This window comes from Cryptomeria japonica, chromosome 6 (genome assembly GCF_030272615.1).
Source record: "Cryptomeria japonica chromosome 6, Sugi_1.0, whole genome shotgun sequence".
In the NCBI taxonomy this organism is placed as follows: Eukaryota; Viridiplantae; Streptophyta; class Pinopsida; order Cupressales; family Cupressaceae; genus Cryptomeria; species Cryptomeria japonica.
In genome coordinates, this window is record NC_081410.1 from 22,249,255 (window position 1) to 22,273,768 (window position 24,514).

Below are 24,514 nucleotides of genomic sequence, written 5' to 3' on the forward strand. Positions count from 1 at the left end.
TCCTCCTTGATTGGACAAATTTTGCTTCAAAATCCCTGACAACAAGCAACCTGAGCTCTTATTTCTCAGAGAAATCCGTGATCTCCCATCTCTAACTCAGAAGGTATCAAATCCTTTTATGCCTGTGAAACCGTCATCCTCGCTTGTATAATCAACCTTGACTCAAGAGAAACCTTCAAACTAGTCCCTCAGGAACGAGTTAGCATCCAAGCCTTAAAAATTTTAGGTTGCGAGCTAGTGACCAAATAGTTTGTGGTTAAGTTTTATGGTTATCGCCAGCTTGCGAGGTAAAATGTCTGAAGATGTGATCAAGCTGCGAGTTGGCGACAAGTTGGTTTGGGTTTACATCGCGAGGTCTCTAGCTTTTTGGGTGTTACCGTTTTATGTTACGGAGCTGGAGATTGTTAGTGAAATTGCTTTGGTCGTGAGGTCTCGAGTTGGTCTGAGATAAATAGTTTTATGTTGGTGAGTACGCGATAAGGGTTAAAGTTACCACTATCTCCAAGTCGTTGTGGTGATGAGGACTTAACATTTGTGGTCGAGAATTGGCGAGTGCCAGTTCAGTTTCCCTCAGTCGCTAGATCTCAAGGTTAAGAAGGCTTAGCATTTTCAGCTTGCGAGTTGGAGATAGAGAGAGTTGTAAGGGCTTGTCGCTAGGTCATGAGATTTTCTAATGGGTAGTCTTCCAAGCAAAGAGTTGACGACTGTGTGCCACGTGTTTTAATTACTTAAAGTTAATATCTTAAAATCTCCATTATTTTTTTTAATGGTTTGAAAATAGCTTGAAATCACCAATATTTTATTTTTATGGTTTGAAAATAGCTTGAAATCGCCAATATTTTATTTTTATGGTTTGAAAATAGCTTGAAATCACGAATATTTTATTTTTATGGTTTGAAAATAGGTTGAAATCGCCAATGCAAATATTTTTCTAGTTTTAAAAACATTACCATTTGCCCATGCAATTATTTTTTAGGTTTTAAAAATAGTACAATTCGCCAGGATTTTTCACAAACTTTGAGCGATCACGGCTAATTCGCCAATGGAGATTATTATTTTTCTCTGTAAACCGCAAAAATTCGCCAGTAAAATTAAAATTTTCCTCAGAATTATACAACTTTCACCTGGTTTTTCCACCTTGTCCAAGGGGGGGTTTTTTAAAGTTTTCCCTGGTTCGAACTTGCCCTTCTTCTCTTTGTCTTGCTGATTTTTAGGATTTTCTCTGAGAACTAAGTCACCCACCTCAAATGTGTGAGGCTTTATCTTATGATTGTAGCTGCATTGTTCCTTGATTGAATGATGTGTAGCTTGAGTGATTGTCTTCCTTGATAAAGGAACTGAGATAGAATTACTAGCGTGTGGACTATGTAGGCCCATATGCATGTCACCTAAAGAAGTTTGGGCATCCGTGATAACAAAGTCCCTTTAGGAAGCTCCATTAAAGGTCCATGATGTATCACCAGAAGGGAAAGAATGTGCAGAACAAGTGGATGAGTGATGAAGGCTTATGATTGTGAAAAGAAGTGAAAGTAGGATAGCATGATGGAGACTTAGGATCAACAAGTGTGTTTTTTTACTTGAAATTTTAGAACTTTTGCCCCTAGTTATTTTGATATTAGGGGAGATCAACTCTTGTTCTTTTTTCTTCATAGGAGTTTTATCCTTAACTTTGATTTTTGCAGAGTCCAATAGCTTTTGATTTTGATTTGGACTAAAGGACTTTTCTTTATTTTTGACTTTTAGATTTTTCTTTTCAAGGCGTAATTTTTCATCCCCAATTAGTAACAGCTTTTGTGATTCTTGTTGATCCAAGTCTGGGAGAGGAATGGAAATGGAATGAGTGGATGATATGGTAAGGCTATGTGAGTTCTCAAAAGGGCTGGCGATATGCTCAATAGATTCTTCACTGGAACCACTATTAGGACTATTGATATCAAGAGATGCTTGCACCACTAGAGGAGATTTGCATTCAAACTTAGTAGCAACAACACTAGGTGGTTCACACCCAATTCCTTGGTCTTGCAAATTTTTTGTAGGTTTTTCTTGTCGACTGAATGTCTTAGGATATAGTGGGAGTTGATCAACATGAAAGATATACTCATCACATCCCATGTCTTTAACCTTGAACTTATCTTTGATCTCTGATTGTTTTAATGTGGAAGCTTTTAAGGATTTTGGATCAACATATGCTGATGAAGGAACAACTTGTCAATTGACTGGGATTATTATTTTTGATCTAGGTCGCAGATTATTGCAATATATGAATGGGTTAGGATCACCATTAACGGTCACTTCAACTCCATTGTGTGGAAACTTGATACATCGATGATATGTAGAAGGAATAGCTCTCATTTCATGAATCCATGGGCATCCCAAGAGTATGTTGTATGTGAGATCTAGATCAAGGACTTGACAAACCACATCCTTTGTAACCGGCCCTATTCTAAGAGGTAACGTGGTTGTGCCTTTGGATAAACGTTCTTCATCATCATATGCCTTGATGGTGATTGCATGTGTAGAATTTACATCTTTTTTAGAATATCCCAATTGTATTATTGTGTTTAAAGTACATATATTAAGACCAGCTCCTCCATCTATTAGGACTTGTTTTATTTGGTGTTTGTGTAGGAAGGCTTCAATGTGTAAAGGTGCATTATGTGGCTGACTTACAGAAGCATCATCGGCTTCTGTGAATGTAAGGGAGTGTGGAACGAAAAGGTATCCCACCATGGCTTGAAACTGGTCCACGTTCAGATCAGTAGGAATAGAAGTGTCTCTCAAGATTTTGTCAAGAATAGCTTTATGTGCGGGAGATATGCATAAGAGCTCAAGGATTGAGATAAGCGCGGGTGTCTTCCCTAACTATTCTACAAGGTCATACCCAGGCTTGGTTGATGAGGAAGCGATGTTTTTAGCTGGAGCACCTTGCAAAGTGAATTTACCTCGATGAGTTGTAACATTACATTCAGAGGTAGGTTTGGAAGAAGATCCAATGCCTTTTAGGACAATCTTGGGTCTTTGGGTAGAATTCTCAGGTGTTTAGTCCTTGATGATAATGGTAGAGACGTAATTGTCCATCGAAATGTGATTGATAGTTGAATCATAGTTATAAGATGCTCTGGTATAGTTGGTTTGGTAATCTGTGGCTTTAGCTTTTCCCTTGTCATGTTTTGGGAATGGTTCTTTAAACATTTCATGTTCTTGATTGGATGAGTGTCCTTCAATCTCAATGTCACCTCTATCAATAAGATCTTGTATGATGTTCTTTAGTCGATGACAATTTCCTATTTTATGACCTTTGCTCTTATGAAATTCACAACACTCATCATCATTCCATCAATTTGGTTTAACCTTTGGCTCATATGGAGGCAAATCTGGAATTGTTATTATTTTGTTTGCCACTATCTTCTTGAAAACTGATTCTAGTGGTTCTCCCAATGGAGTGTACTTCCTTCATGATTTGGAAGTTGTTTGAGTATTCACCTGATTGTTTGTAGAGCTTGATCTGGAAAAAATGATTTTGGGTTGTACTGTATTGGCATCAACAACACCATCATTGACTGTGTTCTTGTTTTTGTTCCAAAATCTTGGCTTGTCTTTTCCTTTATAGTCCTCTTTGTTCTCCTTGAATATCTTAATGACTCCTTGTTCAATTAGGACCTTCTCTATTGCTAAGCCTTTTTCAATGACATCCTTGAAGGTGGAAAAACAAGCTTTTCTCAAGTCATAACCAATGTCCTTGTTGACATTTTGGGTGAACATCTCTACCATTTGTTTTGTAGAATTTCACAAGAGCATCTGCAGGCTAGATTTCTCCATCTTTCTAAAAATGATGAAAAAGATTCTCCATCCTTTTGCTTGGTGTTGCAAAAGGTAGTGACTGATATGTCTGTCTCTATGTCATATGAGAAATTTTGTATAAATGCCTCAGCTAAGTCACCCCATGAATTAATTCCAGGTGGAAGTTGGGAGAACCATTCCATAGCTTGATCACCTAAGCTTTGTGGGAATAATCTCATCAAATATGTCTCTTCTACTGCTACCTCAATGCAAGCTGTGAAAAACTGTCTTATGTGTGCCTTAGGATCTTCTTTTCCTCTGTACTTATCAAACTTAGGTGTCACAAAGTGTGTAGGAAATGGAGGCATTGGAATGCTTTTGTCAAACGGATAGGGACATGTGTCTCTCATTGTGTAAGTTGGCTTTGGTGAATTTATGTCCTCCATTTTCTTTTGTAAATCCTTGATTTGTTGTTCCAAATTGTTCTTAGGTGGAGATCGACTTCTTAGACCATATCCCATGCTTGAACCACTAGGTGGAGGAGGAGCATGTTGTATATATGGATGGTATTGATCATACACATGTTCATATGGAGGAGGTCTATAGTGATGTTGCGTATATGGACCACTTGGTATAGAGTCATGATGAGGAATGGAATATCTGTTTTGTCCATGTATACCATACTCTACAGGCATGTCATGAGTTTGTTCTAATGTGTTGCCCCCAAATTTGACGTGGGGTTTCCTTGTGTCCAAATTTTGAGCTTGCCTTTGAATATCCAATTGCTTTGGTGGTTGGTCCTTAGCATTGGTATGTGATTGAGTATATTTTTCTGCATAAGACTTCCATAATGGTCTGCGAAGGTGAGTATCATATGCTTGACCATGTGTATGTGGGACCTCAAGTTTTTGAAACAAAGATGATGGTAATTCAGGCACAAGATGTGGTCCTCTATTGCCTCCACTATTAGGCCTCCTTTGATCCATGTTGAGGTGAGGTTGTTGCAAAGGTCGATTTTCCATTATTTGAGACATGTCAAAATCATGAGGGATCTTGGCTCCACTTTGTGCCATCACTTGTAAGAAATATTGTCTATCTCTCCTCATTATTTCCTCAACCAATCGATTGAAACGGGGATCCATAATGGAGTCTTCCACTTCTATTGAATGTAGTAAAATGTTGTCCATATTGTCATTATGTATATCATTGTTGTTTATAGTGTCCATGTTCTCAACATTTGGAATGTTTCTGTAGGCATCCATGTTAGGTAATGCAGTATGATCAAAATTGAAAAAGGCATCATTATCATACTCATAGGCACTCGTGTTTACATACTCTTGAGCCTCTTTAGTTTCTCTCCTAGATTTTTGGGAATGAGTTTCAACCATGAACTAGATCTTGACCAAGATGTGGGAGAGTAGATGAAAATGCAAAGAGTATGGAAGACCAAGAGTTGGATGGAATGCAAATGAATCTGAAGTGTACTTGCAATGTCCAAAGTGTAAGACCAAGTATGTATGTAGTAGAGTAGGTGTGGCTTCCAAAGAGATGATAGTTTCTCTTGATGAGGTAAGTTGACCTTGACTCTAAGTAAGACCAAATGAGACCCAAAGGTGATAGACCTTGATGAGGGACCACTTAGCAAAATGTTGTTGTATGTAATGTGTTGACAAAGTATGATGGGGACAAGCAAGTGACCTTTTGACGCAAGTTTAGACAAATGTGAATGTAATGTAAGGTGTAAAGCAATAAAGGACTTTGTGAGACCCAAAGACAGATTGAATTCTAGATGAAAACCTGAAGAGATAGCTTAGGAAGCTCAAGAATTCTGAAACTGATTGCTCTTGTTTGTTGGACTATAAAGTTTTGCCAATTTGTGAAGTTGTTGTTGTGACCAAATCTGAATTTGTTTGACTATTTTCCATGACAAGAGGACACAATGTTGATGAGGACTTAATGTTTGCAAGTGTTTAGACTCAACATGACTCAAAAGAAAGTGTGTTGTTTAATGTAAAATTGTTTTGCATACACTTGAAGACACAAAAGACACAATGTTTTGATGTTTGGTCTTGAATGTTTTATTGTTCAAAATAAGACAAGCACAATTCTTATGGCTGGCCAGGACAATAGTTGTTGATCCCACATGGGGTTTCCCCCGAGGCTAGGCTATTCAGAGCAGATACTTAGATGCTTGACCCCACTAGCTCCACCCTTGGCAATAACTTCTCGGGGTAGCCAAGCATCAGTCCCCATGAAAACACCTCGTGGTGAACTTTGTATCTCTACTAAGAACCGTATGTGTGTGGGCCGCTCCAGAGGTCCGACCTCCTACCCCAACAACTAGAAGGAATTTGGCTTCTAAAACAAAAAAGGTGCTAGTAAGGGCATCCGCTTGTGTGGCCATACATGTAGCACTTTCAGCTCTATAAATATAGAAGGCTCCCATCCGGTAGGGGTTATGCCTTACAACTAATCAAATAAATTTGATCAAACAGGTTTATGGGGAGACATAGTGTTGGTATGAACTAATCAGCACATGTTACCCATGGCTTTCACCATGGATACAGTTGTTTATAGTGGTTCAGAAGAGGTGGGTTTTCCTCGCTACAACTTGGGTCATTCTCTCCTCACTAGTAGTCCTAATGACCACATGGGGAGACAGGCCCTCTAAAGATTAAACAAAAAGAGCCTATTGCTCAAGACACAAAAGACACTAGTTCAATTTTAGTGCACCAATTGAAGTGTTTGCTAGTCTATGAAAATAAGGCACACAATAAAGATCAAGAACCCTTGCCAAGGTCCTACAAAAAATATCTATTAGTAGTTTGGATTGTTTCAAATGATCACTCCTTGCAAGCACACAAGTTAGGTAAATTTTAGATCCAAAAGACTTTGTGAAATAGGGGTCTTCAACAATGCATTTTTTTGACCAATTCAAAGATCTGATTCATCACAAAAAAAAGAACACCTGTAAAATTTCAATAAATTTCCAGAAATGTAAGAAAATCCAAAAAAATTGCTAATTTGCTCCAAAAATTAATTTTTTATGAAAAATCATAAACAATTCATATAAAATGCAAAATTGATCTTAAAAATCTGAAATTTTTATTGGACAGTCTCAATGGGCTTCCAAACTTGTATAAAAAAATTCCTGAAAACTTTCCAAGCCGTTTGTGAGATATGAGCAAAATAATGTAAAAACCTAATTTTCAAAGATCCGATTTGTTAGGAATGATTTTGCATCAAATTTAAAATCACAAAGAATAGATCCTATGTATAATTCTGAGATATTTCCAAAAATGTAAGAAAATCCAAAAAATTCACTAATTTTCTCTCAAAATTATTTTTTTATGAAAAATCATAAAAAATTCATATAAAATGCAAAATTGATCCAAAAAATCTGAAATTTTTATTGAACACCTCTGATAATTTTCCTGACTTGCAAAAAACATTTGATGCCAAAATTCAAAGCCCTTTGTGAGATCTGATCAAAATAATGAAAAACCTTAATTTTCAAAGATCCGATTTTTAGGGAAATATTTTGCATCAAAATTAAAATCACAAAAAACAAATCATGTGTATAAATCAGAGAGATTTCCAAAAATATAAGAAAATCCAAAAAATTCGCTCATTTTGTCTCAAAATTAATTTCTTATGAAAATTCATAAAAAAATCATAGAAAATTAAAATATGCTCCAATAAATTTGAATTTTTCTTTGAGAGCTCTTGATACTATCTTCAACCTGCAAAAAACATTTGGTGCAAAATTTCCAAGTTGTTTGTGAGATCGGATCAAATGTCTCCAAGATCTTGATTTTGTGTCCAAAACCCTAGCTGCACAAGGTTATTCTCCAAATTGTTTTACAGAACAACAATATGTCGTTAGGAAAACCTGCAAAAAAAATAGATCTAACAAAAATCCATGTCCCACGGGGCGGGCCAAAATGTTTATGGTGAAAAGTGGAAACAACAATATTGAAAGACTAAATGGATTCAACCACAAAACCCTAGCCTAACAACAACAAAGATCCACCATAACATATGAAGATTACCTAAGACAATGCAAATCAAATGAAATCACAAAGATTATACCATCACATGTCCAATAGGGTTTGAATCTCCATTCTTCCTATCTCCATTGATCTTGCTTGATATATTTGCTCTCAGATTTTATGTGTGCACAAGAGCTCAACAAAGAACAGAAATGTGTTTGCAAGTAGGCTTGATCGCATATGAAAGTTCAAAAGCGTAGTTGGGAAGTCAACTGATCGGGGTTGATAATGAAGGAAGCATCTCCTTATATAGAAGACACTATAAGAAATGGAGGGATAAGATTGAGAGGTGTAAAAGATAAATGGTCGGCTATGATTAGAGGGTAGGTAGAGGAAATAATAAAATAATGAGAGGATAGGTAGTGTAGGAATTAAGAGATGAATGACATGTGTCATAGGTAGAAAAGGCTAATGAATTAATTAAATAAATAAAGATTCATTTAATTAATAAAGGAAGTGGGATCAATTAAATAAATAAAATATTTATTTAATTTAGGAAAAGAATAATTTAAATAAATAAAAGTATTTATTTAAATGAGAAATAAGACTAGAAGAGGATAAATGAATTAATTAAATAAATAAAGATTTATTCAATTAATAGAAGAGCTAAGCTAAAATAATTAAATAAATAAAGATATTTATTTAATTAGACAAGACAATTTTAGGTGTCTACAAGTATAATAGACTAATAATTAAATAAATAATTATTAGCTAATACAAGATAACTCTAACACCTCTTTTATGTTGGCATCACCCTTTTTTTTCTTCTATCGCTATATCACAAATGGCTTGGCTATTCTTTTATGCAGGTTTGTGAAACTATGATAACCCTTTCTCTTCTCCTTGTGGACCCTTTTGTCGCTATATCGTGGAAGATTTGGCGGTTAACAATATACCACTTGTAATGTTGCTGTGAAGTTTACATTTTATTGCCATATCGTAGGATGCCAGCCAGTCCATTGACCTTTGGTTGCGATACTACAATAGCCTTTACTTTTATCGCTATGTTGTGGGCAACTTAGCTTAGGTAGGGTCCACAACCTTTTAAATTCCTCAGTTCCTAAAATGACAGATTGGTTGATCAACCTTATTTAAGGCATCAAGTCTCACTTACATCAAAAGGGGCCCTTCCCTTTTCTTTATGGATCTATCACCATTTGATGGAAGTGTAACTCATTTAGTCCTAATTATCATCAAGTCACGTTCCACCCGATCTTTGATCCCTGATATTGTTGTGTCAATGGGCCCCTCACGAGTTTCATATCAGTCGATCTCACTCAAGGGATATTTCTGCACACACATTCGACTGTTCCTATTACTACTTATCAAATTGTCATTAGTTTTTATATTCAAAGTCATTCTATATACTCTAGTCGGTTAACACTACCCAATCATGTAGTCGGTACACATAGAGAAGTCGGTATGCACAGTCTAGTCGGTTACAGAGGAAAGCAATCACAAAACGCAGTATACACCGAGCTGTCTACCGAGTATCTATTTATGGTTATCGAGCAGCAAAGATGACACACCGAGTTAATAGACACCGAGTGAAACATGTTACCAGATACATTGAACCTGGACATGCATATGTAAACGTGTTACAAGATCGAGGCACATCTAACCATTATTACATGGAAATTGCACCAGAAGATTGTGTATGATTTTGAGATCAATCTAACCAATGAAATATTTTGTATAGTTATTCATTCGAGGAATCTTGTTTGTAAGATCGAAGCAATGAATTAGATCACCGTCTTAAGAGATCTATTTATACAATATGAGTTAAGGGTGTGTACATGTGTGCAAGTAAGACTGTTACATAGACACAGAGGTCACCGAGAAGGTTTTCAGAGAACAGTTGAAGAACAAAGTAAACATAAGGTTTTACTGAGTTACTATATGGGTTATCGAGGTATGCTATAAGCAAGGTAATCTATTATGAGCACATGGAATCTGCTATAACATTTCAGATGTAAAGTTCAGATATTTGTAATGACTTTATTGTAATATTGTGAAGTTGAAAGAGAAACCTTTAACAGGTTAAAAGACTCTAATCAAGTCTATAAATTGTAAAGCCTCTAACCAGGTGCAGCATTCAGAATAAATGTTGTGAAATCCTTTAGCAAGGTAGATCTAACAGATCTTGTTACTCCTAACAGGGTAAGCTATAAGAAATAGCTAAAATGTAGCTCTAACCGAGCACTCTTTATTATTGCAGTAGTGAAGTTGTGGGTGCCATCCCCACCACAGTTTTTCTCTCTAACCAAGAGTTTCTGCGTAACCAAAATATATGTGTTATGGAGTGACTCATGTATGATTATTATCTATTTGTTTTAACTTTATTTTATGTTACTGCACTATTCTGTTTATGCATAACAATAAAGTTATTATTCAAAAAGGTTTTGAAGTACTGATTCGCCCCTCCCCTCCTAGTACATTAGCTTTCCATATTGGGCCTAACAGTTCCATGGTTCTTAAATAGCTTGATAGCCCAATGCTCCAATGACAACAACCCCATGATCGACAACTTGTGCAAGGGGTCCACGCTAGCGATATGGCGATAACCATTTTTCTTCTTCATGCTCATCTTGCTTAATTCTACATCTATGTATGTTGACATCAATGACAACTCAATACCAATAGGTTTTATTATCCAAACACACAAAGAAAATTGTAGTGTTTTTAAGCCTTGTTTATCTTTCCTCGTGACCTTAATTATCTCTTCATTAGGGTTTAACCTTAGAATCCTAGGAAGGATAGAGTCCTTACCTCCTTCAGACATTCTTTTGTCTATTTCTCCTTCCCCTTGGGAGGTCCTTGAACCATCTCCTTCAAAATTAAATACTGCTTCTATAGGAATCCCCCAGGCTTCTTCTTCTTGCACCACTTCCCTGAATGTTTTGCCACTCTTTTCATCTCTATTTGGTATTGCTGATACACTTTTTATCACTAGGGTTCTCCTTTCCTTCCACTTGTTGTCTAGTGTTCATACAAGACGACCAGACCATTAACATGATCACATATGTGTAAACTGCAACTTAGAAACCACGATGTACTACGGTATGCAGTAAATCAAAATTTTAAAATAGAGAAATTTAAACCACAAAACACATAGAGCACAAATTGATAGTGGCCTTCAAGCAAACCAAGCAAGCACTAAACGCCACTACCAAGGCAAGTTCAAGAGGGGTGTAATGACTAGGTGCATGCCTCGAGATATGGAAGCCCTCATACATGCAGAGCTAGAGCCACCTGTCTAAATATTTAAATTTTAATAAAAAAAATTAACTAATTATTTAATTATTTAATACTAATTATATCTTCACTTCCACTGTGACTCTCCATATTTTGTTGTCTATCTCCATCTTCAATTATCTCAATCTAATATTACTAGCATACCTATCTTTAGAGGAATATGGGTAAAGTAAGCTATCATATTTGTTTATTATTCCAATTAAAAGTTTATTACATTATAATTAATATTAAATTATTCTTATATTATTATATCATAATTAATAGTAAATTATTATTAAGATATGATTATATTATTTATTTTTTGTTATCTTAGAGGTGTTCCTGTGACTTGGCCTGTGACCCTATTGTCAAGTCAGTGCAAGAAAGGCAAGACTAATTCTTTAGGCCACACGATAACTTGCAGGAGATCCACCTTGGCGTGGCTGGTTAAACTAGCTTCTTTGTTTGGACAAGGTTTGAACCTGCATCGATAATCCATGTCTTTCAACAACTCGACCTACCAATCTACACCTCGAGGTCAAGATATGATTATATTAAATTATATTTTTTAGTATTATTATTTAATATATTATTATTATATTTTTATTTTATATTCCTTCTTATCCTTTTTCTTGAGAAAAAAGTGGACTTTATGTCCTAGAATTTGACGATCTATATGGTTGTTTTTTCACTTTTAGATTGTATATTATAGTATAAAAATGTGATGGACCGTGTGCATTGACCTATTATTTTTTTCTAAAATTATATGTATGACACTTCAAATATTAAAAAACAGTAAAAATTATAGTAGGTAATATATATTATATAGCATTGTAATTGATAATATTGATATATATTATTTTAGAATGTTTATTATAAAAATTAAATTTATTTAAATTATTTTGAAATGGTACAAACTAGGATATAATTGTTTCTAATTTTATAATATTTTAATATGAATTTTTCAAAATAGTATCTATTTTTCATTAATGTATTTTATGTAGATTCAATCTTCTGTTTGTTCATAGGTGAAGCTTAAGGTATATACTTTGTAGTTCATACAATTATGTTTTAATTCTTTTTATTTATCAATAAAATCTATGTTTGCAACTGTACTTTCTTGATACAGCTCACTTTATTGTAGACAATCACAATTAAAAACTTTAAAATTGTCATTGTTTATTAAGTTATTTGTGAGAGAAAATAGTATTTAATACTTTGTCTAAAACGTTAGAATTTAATTTTTTTCATATGCCAATAAATACACCTTTCCTCTTAATCTCTTTATTCATAGCAGCTCATTGACTAGTGCATCAACTCCCCTTTTTTCCTTTGGTTATGGTGTAGCTCTAAATCTGTTAAAATTTATATTTCCTTGAATTAATCTATTTCAGCACCTATATTAGACTCTCCTCCTCCCTTACGCAACATCAAACAATTTTTTTCTCTTTTGGTGCCCTTCTCTATCTTGCATCTATAATTTTTTGAAGTCTTTTCTTTCTCTCTATGCAGTTTGTTTTTATTTTTTATGCACAACCTCTACTCTTCTATGTCTCCCTTCTTGTTTTAATTGAATATCTCATTTCAATCACCTACGTCCTCTTCCCATTCTTTGCAATCTTAAGGAATTGTTAATCAACTTAGGACTCAAGGAGAAATTGTAATAGAACAAAAAATTGTAAATTTTTTTGAAATCTCTTTTAAGTCCACTGAAGAAAGTAAAGATCTAACTTTCAAAGTTGTAGAGTTGATTGGTTCTTTGCAATCTCATGATGAACATGATTTTAATTAGTTAATTTCAATAATATATAATAATATACTTTACAATAATAATTAGATTATTTGCACATTATTTTATTAAAAATTAAAAATATTTTTCATGTTTAATATGTATTATTAGTTAAATTGATAAAAATATTTAAATATAAAAAAAACTATATAAAATTATTCATAAATTGAATATTTGTATGACAATTAATATATTTTTTAAAACATCAAATGAAAGACAATGCAATGACCAAACCATCATAAAAAATTCATATGACGGGGTGGTGATCAAATTCCAGGTTTGTTTTCAATCCCCCATAATTAATAATATTACATTAAGATAACTATAAAACTAATTGTGGTTGTTATGAACACTATGGTGAATAGTCTGGAGCAGTAGGATAGGGTTGTTGTCATTATTGGGGATGATGTTGAGGCGGCTCAGGGTGGAGAAGGACCCTGCAAAAGGACTTGTGGGAATATGAAGAAAAAGGCAGGTATTCAAAATGTGGATTACAAAGCTATGAAGCCTGTTGCTGATATAATGAATGTCCTTGAGGCTGAGGTCATTGAGACCCTCAAAAGCCTTATGTAACTGGGTCTATGTTGTTTTCTAGTTGTTGGTTTTGTTTGTGTCTAGGTTTGGTATCCTTGCTGTCTTTTTGTGCCTGGCTGGGCTTTTGTTGTCTCTTTGGCTGTTGTTTCTAATGCTTTTCCATGTAGCCCATTTTGTTTTGGATGTTAATCTTCGATTCTATTCCTCTTAGAATCATTTTGTAAAGGGTTTCAAGGTCCCTTCAAAACCTGTTTTTGCCTTAATCCAAAACTATAAAACTAATTGCATGACAAAGACAGACAAATTGATTGATTAGTTAAAGTGAGTGGCAGCTAAGAGGTGGAAGTGAATATATAATTAGTAACATTATATAATTAAAAATTAGTTAATTGAGTGCATGGAAGAAGAAAATAAATTAAAATAAATTTTAAAAACTAATAAAATGTTATTTTTACTTTTCATGCATTTAAGTGTCACAAACACGTAAAATTAAATGCTTTCAATTATTTTGAAATAATAACTAAATTATTTGCAAGTTTGTGGTTGTTTTGGGGGGGTTTTATTGCTGCATGTGGGGGGTCTTTTGGACGTGTGTTGTTGCGTGGGAGTGTGGCATGGCTGCCAAGGGTTTGGTAGTTTGCCCACTGCGAATCCTTGTGTGGTGTTTACCTTTGCTCCTCATTGTGGGGTGTTTGATTGTAGAGGATTTTGGTGATATATTTCTTTTGTTGTGCCCTTGCTTGGTAGGGGTCGAATTCGGGATCAAAGTTTGGTTATGGAGGGGGTAGGGTTTCTACGAAACCTCTAGTTTTTGGAAGTGTGGGCTCTAATGAGTCAACTCCTTCGGCACATGAAAAAGCTATTAATAATTTGAGAAAGATTTTTCATAAAATTGGATCCTTATAAGGGAATGGGGCTCCCAAGATTAAGAAAGTGAATGGGTGTTTAGAACAAAGCCAGGATTGTCCTATGTTGGTTATTCAACATAACACAGAATCAAAAGATGTTACATAGCTAAGCAATCATGCTCTCATTTGAAATTTTATGGGTCTTAGACTTTCTCTACCTTCTTTGGAGTCTTGGGCAAGATGTGTCTAGAACCTTAAAGGTTATATGAATTTTTATGATGACTGCAAACAATTATTTATGGTGGTTTTTCCATGCATGGTGGATAGAAATAAGGCCTTTGAAGGAGCTCCTTATTTTTATAATTAAGTTGGGCTCTTCATCAAGCCATGGCATGTAGGTTTTAATTCAATTGAGGGGTTATCCTCGAAAGTGCCTTTGTGGATTTGGCTTCATTGGCTTCCACTTGAATTCTAGCAAAGCAATATTCTTCATTCGATTGCTCTCCTCTTGGGAAAACCCATGGTTGTGCTACTCAAACTCAAGTTAGAAAGGTAATTTCTTATGCTCACATATGTGTTGAGATTGATTTAAATAATCCATTACTAGATTTTGTTGAGATTTTCCTTGGATCCTCTTTTTGGATTCAATAGCTTGATTATGAGACACTTTCATTTAGGTGTCATAATTGCCATGAGTATGGGCACTTACAAAGGAAATTCCCTCATTTCAATCCAACAACGGCTCCAAATAGTAGTCCTTCATGTATTGGTTTGGTTCCTAGAACTGGTAATGGAAAGGCTCCCATGACTGAGGGGGCACATAATGAAGGTTTTGTTCCAATAAGACCTCGAAATAAGGGAAGAGGGAAAAATTGAACCTTGAAAGATAGGCAAAATGATGAGAATTTTAACAGGGTTGATGCTTTGGAAGACTTGGTTCAAGAAGAGAGAATTCTTGTTGAGATGTCCTCTGGTGTTGGACCTTTAGTTATAGCTTCACCAATCAAGAATCCTTTTCTCCAGGAGACCTCCAACCAAGAATCCTTTTCTCCAGTTGGCTTGGGTCATTCGTCCTACTCTCATTCTTTGGAATCTCTGGTTGGAAAGAAATCATAGGATTTTTCATGGTAACAAGATGGGGGAAGCTCAGGTGTGGATAAAAATTATTAGTAGACTTCAGGAGACCATTTATGCAAAGTGTGACTTCTCTTTGAGAGTTGATCTTGGAGATCGTACAGTTATTAAGAATCTAAATTTGCGAGCTGTCAAGCCTAGTAGGAAGCCTCAACAGGTTAAACAAAGGATCCATCAAGGAGGGAGATGGCTTCCTCCCCCTAAGGGTGTTTTGAAAGTAAATATTGATGGGTCCTCCTGGGGAAATCTTGGTCATGTAGGGGTTGGGGGAGATGGCAGAAGTTGGGAGGGGGAAGTTGTGTTCTTTTTTCTATGACTACTCTAATAATTTGATGGAAGCTCCTATTATTTTGTGTGCAGTTGAGAGAGGTTGTTCCCTTGGTTGGAAGAGGATCATTTGTGAATCTGATTTACAAATAATTGTTGACTTGTTGAATGAACAACAATTGGATGGTGTTAATTGGTAATTGGCCTCAGTGGTCAATCAAATTTTTTATATTTGTAATTTTTTGGATCATGTTTCTTTTTGTCATATTCATTGGGAGTAGAATAAAGTGGCAGATTGCTTGGCCAAGTGGGCGTCTAAGAATCTTGAGGGTTGGTATGTGGATGATTGGGGATTATTATCTCTAGATTATGTTGAGACTTTGAAAAATCTTATAATTGAAGATACATGGATGCAATGTTGGGTTTTGGGTAGATCCTTCTAGATTTTCCTTTGGTTGGTGGATTCTTGTTATGGTTGGCTATTTGGATTTATTTCTTGTACCTTGTAATGCCCTGCCAAGGGACCCAGAAAATAATCAACTAATAAATCAATTTCATAGCAAGTAATATTTAAAAAAAATAAAAAATTATAACTAAACGCATAAATATCTATTCTATGTTCATTTTAAAACACCAAAGAAAGATTCATATGATAAGCTACATATATTGATAGTAAGATCACATGCAAAACTCAGAAACATGCAAAGCAACCACTGATACACATATATTTTTATAATATTTTCCTTTTGGGATAATATCAACAACTCTTGATTACAAATACAAATATGCAAGTTACATGGGCTTTACATCATTCTAGAAGATATATTATAAATTACATCATAAAGGTAGATCATATCATAACTGAGATACGAAGACACTGAAACATATTAAATAGGTCCATTGAGTCGATCACATGCACATCCTCCAAGATATTCACAATGGGTGGAAAAAGCATCACCACCCAACCATGTGGAACCCATAGGCCCACCCCCCATGCTAGGAGATAGACACAAGGCCCCAAACACAAACAAACAGGCTAGGGAAGACAAACTAAACATGCATACTTCCAAAAGATAGAAGGTACCATAACACAAGAAGGAAAGTATAGATAACACACACAGGGCCATCAAGGACATATAAGAAACTCATAGAGGGTTTCACGTAAGACTGACATAATAGGCAACTAGGGCACACAAAGGGAAGAGTGTCGTCACATAGCCTCGACATGGGTCACCCTGGTAGTCTCTCTAGACCCCAGCCACCATTTCACAAGTCATGTGAGACCATACATTCCTTTCGTGAGGACAAGGCAATGCACGATCTTTCCACCTCAACATCTCAATAGATGGAAAGGCCTTCCCAATCTCATCCTCTGTCTATATGAGAACATGGGCATGAGTGGGGCGCATAACTATCTTGTTAATGTGTAAACCTAACCCAAAGTTTATTAAGATTATCACTTATTAATCTCCTCACCTATGGGTCACCCTGGAAGCCACTTAGGGCATTGCCCCCCATAGTGAGCCACTCCCCCTAAGTGTACCTAGCTAACCTATCACCTAAGGCTTAGGCAAAAATTCAATCCACAAATAAAAGAACCAACATACACACAAAATCAAGCTTAGTTTACAAAACTAAGTTATGACTTTCATGCAAACCCATATCTTGCAAATAACACAATCATAGATGGTAAATATAATTCAATCAAACCCATTTCCCCCTAATAATCATTTAAAATAAAATTGCATAAATCAAGAGTAAAACGAATACCTACTTGAAAACCTATGAAAGAAAAAGAGAGATGAGAATGTTGATGACGAATTTTGAAACACAAAATCTTCTCAAATCAGCAACCAAATCTTTAAAACATTCAAGTTCAAGAAATTCCAACCACGCTTCAAAGAAAATCTGAAACTACAAATTCCTATCCTCAAATTTTCTCCCAAAACTTCAATAATAATAATAATAATCACCTCCCAATCAATTCTCATAAAACTAAATAAATAAAACACAATTTCCTAAATAAAGCTCACAAAGAAAAGTAAAAACCTTAAACCTAAAAATATTAAATAAATAAATAATTAATAATATTAAACAAATAATAGATAAATATTAAATAATAGTAAATAGATTTCAAAATAATAATAATCCCCATAAAAGCAATTAAGTAATAAATCACCAATTATAAATCTTCTATAAAAAGTTGACTCCTCAAAACTTAGAAAAAGAATAAATAAGTAAATAAACAATTTAAAATATAATTATCCACCAAATAAGACAACTAGTCTCCCCTTAGATCAAACAATTAGTTTCACCTCAAAGCAAAACAAATAAAATATCCACTTGCACAATAAACAATAAATAATAAAGTACAGATAATAAATAATAAATAATAAACTATAAACTATGAATAATAAATAATAAACAATAAACAATAAATAATAAATAATAAACAATAAACAATAATTAATAAATAATAAATAATAAACAATAAATAATTAACAATAATAAACAATAAATAATAAACAACAAACAACAAACAACAAATAATAAATAATAAACAATAATAAACAATAAATAATAACTAATAAACAATAAACAATAAACAGTAAACAAATAATAAATAGCAAACAATAAATAATAAATAACAAATAATAATAAACAATAAATAATAAACGATAAATCATAAATCATTTATTAAATATTACAATTTACAACACGTAGGCTATAATTAATATTAATAATCACATAAAATGCATCACACTCAAACAAATTATAAAATAGTGCCAACATCAAACAATACTCACCACTAACAGTTGGGTAATCAAATATTGTCCACATGACAATTTTGACGGGATAAAATGAAAATTAGGTAATTGTCCCTAAATTAGGACAATGGCTAGGGTTAGGTATAATATGGGCCTTGCACTATCTCCTTTTACCACCATTGGGAATTATAAAGACACACTCAAACCTGTGGTACCAGGTGGAGTCGATGTCTAGTACCTGCAATCCTACACCAAAACATGTTGTATACAAACATACATATATACATATAAATGTCTAATCCCATCTAGTGATAGGAAATCTTGACATCATATGTAGCTCACAAATGAGTAATACAAAATCACTCCTACCATCCTAAACCCCAAGCAAACAACGCATAGAATCTTACACCATCAATAATCAAATGATAGCATCAGAACATAGATTAACATCACATAATGCATCATAATGAATCATCAAAATAAAATCCATGTCATAAGTATCTCAATTCTAACATCGATATCCAACTCAACGAAATATAGCAATAGTCATGTCCTGAAATACATGAGCAAGAAGGATCACATGAATGCACACAAAGCAACAAAATATACCACACATAAGGAATCAATACATAGTCTAATAAATCAAAGTAGCATATATCTTAAGCAAAGCATGGAGGGGCACTACATACATCTTGATTTATCTTGAAAAAAAATTTACCCTTTTTCAACCAAAAAAAATAGAAAAAAATTAACTAACTAAATTATTTGCATTACTTTATTAAAAGAAAATAATTTTTCATAATTAATAGTTAAATTCCACATAATTTTATATTTATCAAAATTGTAAATAAAAATAAAAAATTTACTTCCATTTGTTATTTTCTATTGGAATCATTTTATATATAATATATGAACTAAGAAAACACCTTTGAGATGCTGATAAAAGGGGTTTTCTTAAAACACTTCAATTGAATGCTCATATTCACTTGTATATAATTAGTTTCCTACAAATTATAATTAAATATAAAAATAATATAATGAATATTATAAAGTGATAGTGAAATATGATATAAAAAATTGCACACATTTGGAGTCAACTTGCATTACGCCCAATTTTATACAAAAGTCACCTATCCGACAATAAATAAAGAATAAAAAATACTTTTTAAAGGAATCAGATTATGCTAAGTTCAAATATTCAAAACTACTCTTGCTTTTGTCTTTTAGAAAAGAGAAAAAAAAAATCGAAATATTGCAACCTTTATCAATAGGCTTCTTGCAAAGAACTTGGTACAATAGTATACATATATCTCAATGCAATAAAATCGACATGTTAAAGAATCCTTATCTCAAACATGTGAGTGGCCCATACACACCATATGTCATAAAAGCGCCAACTTTATCTTGAAAACTCATTTATGAGTGGAGACATTGGGGATGGGGTGTCTAAGTGCATGTCCCCCTCTTTAATGAGGAAAAGACCCTCATAAATAGAGTGGAGTGTGTATAAATGTGTATACACAAAGATCTACAAGGCTCAAGAACAGGAGTTTGAAGGTTTCTAGGTGGATTAAGGATGAGAGTAACAAGTTCATCATGTTGTAGCTCATGCAGTGATTACCATTGTGCAAATCTAAAGTTCGATCTAAATGAAATTCAGTATTATTTACACCGTTCTTGCATTCCACAAGATCTAAAAGTGGTTGTTTCATTAATTTCTTTGGCCTATATGTTTATCTATAAATGTTGTAGCCTTTAAACTTAAAAATTCAAATTTATTAGTTATGTCATAGAACTTTAACAATCCCCTAGTTTTGGTTGTTTTTTTATCAAAAACAATCGCGTTGTTTTTAACTTGTTATTAAAAATCATATTTTCAACCAATTACATATCAAGATTCTTTTTCATATTATTTTTTTCCTACTTCACCAAAGTTTAGATGCAATTGTTTTTAACAAAAATTTATTGAAAAATGATTTTACTTCAATCTAATTGGCTCATAACTTCGACCCAATATGGGCAAAGAATACAAAAAGAAATGATTATAAATTATACAATTTTTTTTATAACATTGAAAATTACAAGTTTTGATTTAGGAAAATATAATGAGTTAAAAATGTAGTTGTATATGGTGAAAATGGAATGTTAAACTTTTGTAAAACCAACAAAGATCCAACCACATAAAACCCTAGTTCTACCATTAAGAATCCACCATACACCAAAGAAGAACCTAAAACATTCAAAATATCAAAAACATGAAAGATTATACCATTCACATGCTTAGTAGGGTTTGATCTCCGTTGTTTCCTATCTCCATTGATCTTATTTGATATGATTGCTCTCAGATTTTGTATTATGCACAAGAGCTCAACAAAGAACAGTTTGTGGTTGTGTAGATGTTTGATTGCTTAATCGCATGAAAGATTGATTTCACTTGTTACGGATATGAAAGGATGAAAGAATCCTCTTATATAGAGAGTACCTTAGAAAATGGAGGGATAAGATTAAAAGGTCAAAGGATAAATGGTTGGCTAGAATTAAAGGGTAGGTAGAAGAAATAATAAAATATTAGAGAGGCGGTTAAAGGCAAATTAAGAGATGAATGACAAGTGTCATGGAGGGAAAAATCTAATGAATTAATTAAATAAATAAAGATCTATTCAATTAATAGAAGAATTAGGATCAATTAAATAAATAAAATATTTATTTAATTTAGGGAAAGGATAATTTAAATAAATGAAAATATTTATTTAAATGAGGAGAGGCTAGAAGAGGATTAATGAATTAATTAATTAAATAAAAATATATTTAATTAATAGAAGACTTAGAATAAAAATAGTTAAATAAATAAAATATTTATTTAATTAGGCTAAGACAATTTTAGGTGTCTACAATAGGCACTAACTAAAATATTATACAATTATTGTATAATATATTAATATTGTCATTTAATTATTGTTGCATATATTATATTAATGTATTATATTATGTAGTACATAGTATTTCATTTATTATTATATATTATTATATTTTATTAATATAATATATTGTTATACCATATTTTAGCATCATTTTTAGTTTTAGCTTAATTATACATATTTAAATAAAAATACATATTATATATATTAATATTATAATAATAATAATATTACTATACATGTTATTAATTATTATTATTATATTATATAATATTACAATATTATCATCATATTATACTATGTTCTTATTGTATTATAATGTTATTTTTATTACTTAAGTTATTAAAATTGTTAACTAAAGTGAATAATAAAATAGCATAAAAAAGTGGCTTCTCATTATCAACTAATTTTTTTTTTTTAATGAAATCAATTTAATTTATAACCATGACATCATATATAAACTCATTCAACATAATACTATTTTATTTATTTTTTTAATTATTAAATTAAATTATTTTCAAATCAATACATTAACTTTAACAAATATTATTTAAAAAATAAATTATAATTATAATTTTATTATTTGGACACTAAATTTCTTAGCCAACCTTTACTATTATCATATTCACCAAAAAAAAATTAAATTGTTTACTATCAAATAACAATATTCATTGCCCTATGCATGCTTCTGGTCTCTCTTGGCCCCATTGTTGCAGTCTTACGGATGCTGCTTGGTTGCATGTTTACGGGTCATTATGGCCTATTGTTCCCTTGGGTGTGCTCACTGGTGAAGATGTTGAGGGAGACCCTTTGTTCTGTTGGCCTTTGGTGCAGGTCCTTTGTCCCTCCAAGGTTTTGTGTGGTTGGAGGGCTCCCCCCACCTTTTTTGGCAGTTTTGGTTGTAGGAGAGGTGTGGATGTTGATTTTATAGGCCACATTCCTCGTGTCATTGTTGATGCGAGTTGGATCTTCCATCTGTGGAGGATGATGACTCTCCTTTTCCCCTATGTGTAGTGCAAGATGATAGTCTCCCTTGCTAGAGAATGTTGCAGATCAGTTGCTCTGGGATTGTTGTGGTACCTAAGCATATTGTCTTTACGGGGCTCCATAGGTGACTCTGCAGACTCTCCTTCCCCCATTGTTTGCACACCCCACTATCCTTCCATGGCATTGTCATCTATGGGTGTTTGTGTGACACTAAACTTGTTTGGTGCTCACAAGGGGGCATGGACTACTTGTGGTCCTATGTTCACTCTGTTGCGCTTTTGGTGGATTGTTATGGGTGTTGTTGTGCCTCTACGATACAGTCTTTTGGGGCTTTTGGCCTTTCTTCTTGGTTGTGGTTGTTGCCACAAGGGTTTGCTAATGTTGGTCCCCTGCGCATGGGAGTTGTTGTTGTTGCTTTCATGGCTCCTCTTTTGGCTCTCATGACCTATGGTGTCGCTTGGCGGTTCCCTGCTTTGTTCTTGTTGGAGGATTGGGCCTTTGCTTGGAGTTTATCTCTCAAGGTCTTTGTGACAGATTTGTGCATCGACATACCTAGCATTTGGGCTGGAGGTCATTCGGTTGTTGTTTTGTGTGTCTTTGTGTGTGGATACATGCAGCTTGGGGGTCCTGGACTTGGTATGGTGACTGAGTTGTGTTGTTGGATTCACATGTTGTCGTGTGAGGTGTTGGTTTCATCTTGGTGCATGCCACTGGATCTCTCCATCTTGGGTGTTTTCTTGTGGTGCTTGTTTGAGTTGCAATGGTTTCTTTGGACCCCTGCTAGAATGGGTAGTGTAGGGTGTTTGGGGCATTCCCTCTAGTGTCCTTTTGGGGACTGTATGACTATGAATTCCTTTTGTGTTATGATGGACTGCAATGGGGGTACTTCCTCCATGAATCTTGTTGAGCCTTGTGGGTGGCTCTTGTTTTTTTGTTGCGATTATGGTGATGGTGCTTGTTTCAGATTCGGTTGGTAGGTTTTCATAGCATGTCAAGCATTCCTCCTTTTACTTATTGATAAATCATTGTAAAGGAAATTAGCACCCTCTACAAAAATAGTTAGGACTCACAAATTGATTTTAATTCAAATCTTAGATAAAGTAAGAGTTGGAAATATATAAATCAATTGAAATAGCATAATAAATATTAAAATTAAATATCTTTTAAAACTTTTCAATTTTGATACCATCATGAAAAAGTTTCTAAATTGAAATTTGAATTGGATTATTGATTAAAAATTGAGACAAATAAATTTGAAAATCTAAATCAAACATATTTATGGCAATGATCTTTTGCATTAGCATGCAGTTTAGTTTTGATTTTAGTGACTTAATATTAATTAGTGTCTAATATTTAATATACGCTGAATTTGTTGAGTTGATAATATCTGAAATAAAATAGTGATTGGCTTTATACTTTAGTCAAAGTTTTTACAAAAAGTTCATAGTGATAAGTAAAGAATGACAGTAGAGTTGGATTGTGATTTGAATAAAGATTATTGGGTTGAATCCATCAAACGTTAAAAAAGAAAAATGTGTAAATGTGTTGTTCTACTTGATCCAAACTTAGAAAGTTGTACAAACAGAGGTTTAAATGCATTTTATTTTGAACCCAGCAGATTGATTTCCAATATGATTCAACACAAATTGACACATAACAATAATGTTCATGACCCAATAAAGAACGAGAATAGTTTAAAATTATACAGTTTTCATCATATTTGTATTTTTTCTAATATTAGTTATTATATTTTTAAATTTTTGTTTAATAATATTAATTAATGGAAAGAAAATTCCATATTAAAATTATAAAGATATATAAATTAGATAAATTACTATCGACATAATCAGTGCACCTCATTTAGGTGCAAGCACTAATTATACTATTTCAAAAACGATACTATCAACTTATATCCTTTACCTTTAGGCAAACAGGATGATGGCTGCAACTGAACAAGTGAATAATCCCATAGTAGCAGGCAACGAGATAAAATTCATTAGTTGTATGGACGCTGGTCCACGTATCACAATTCAGCCCACATATCAATTTGACTTTCTTCACCATTTCAGGTTTATAATTTAAGTTATGACTAATTCACTAATCTTGAATTTTAGAACTTTTAAGATCCCTTCATAATTAAGTTTTGCTCTACAAACTCAGAGAAACTTCTACTCTTCTTCATCTCTTTCAATAGTTTCCAATT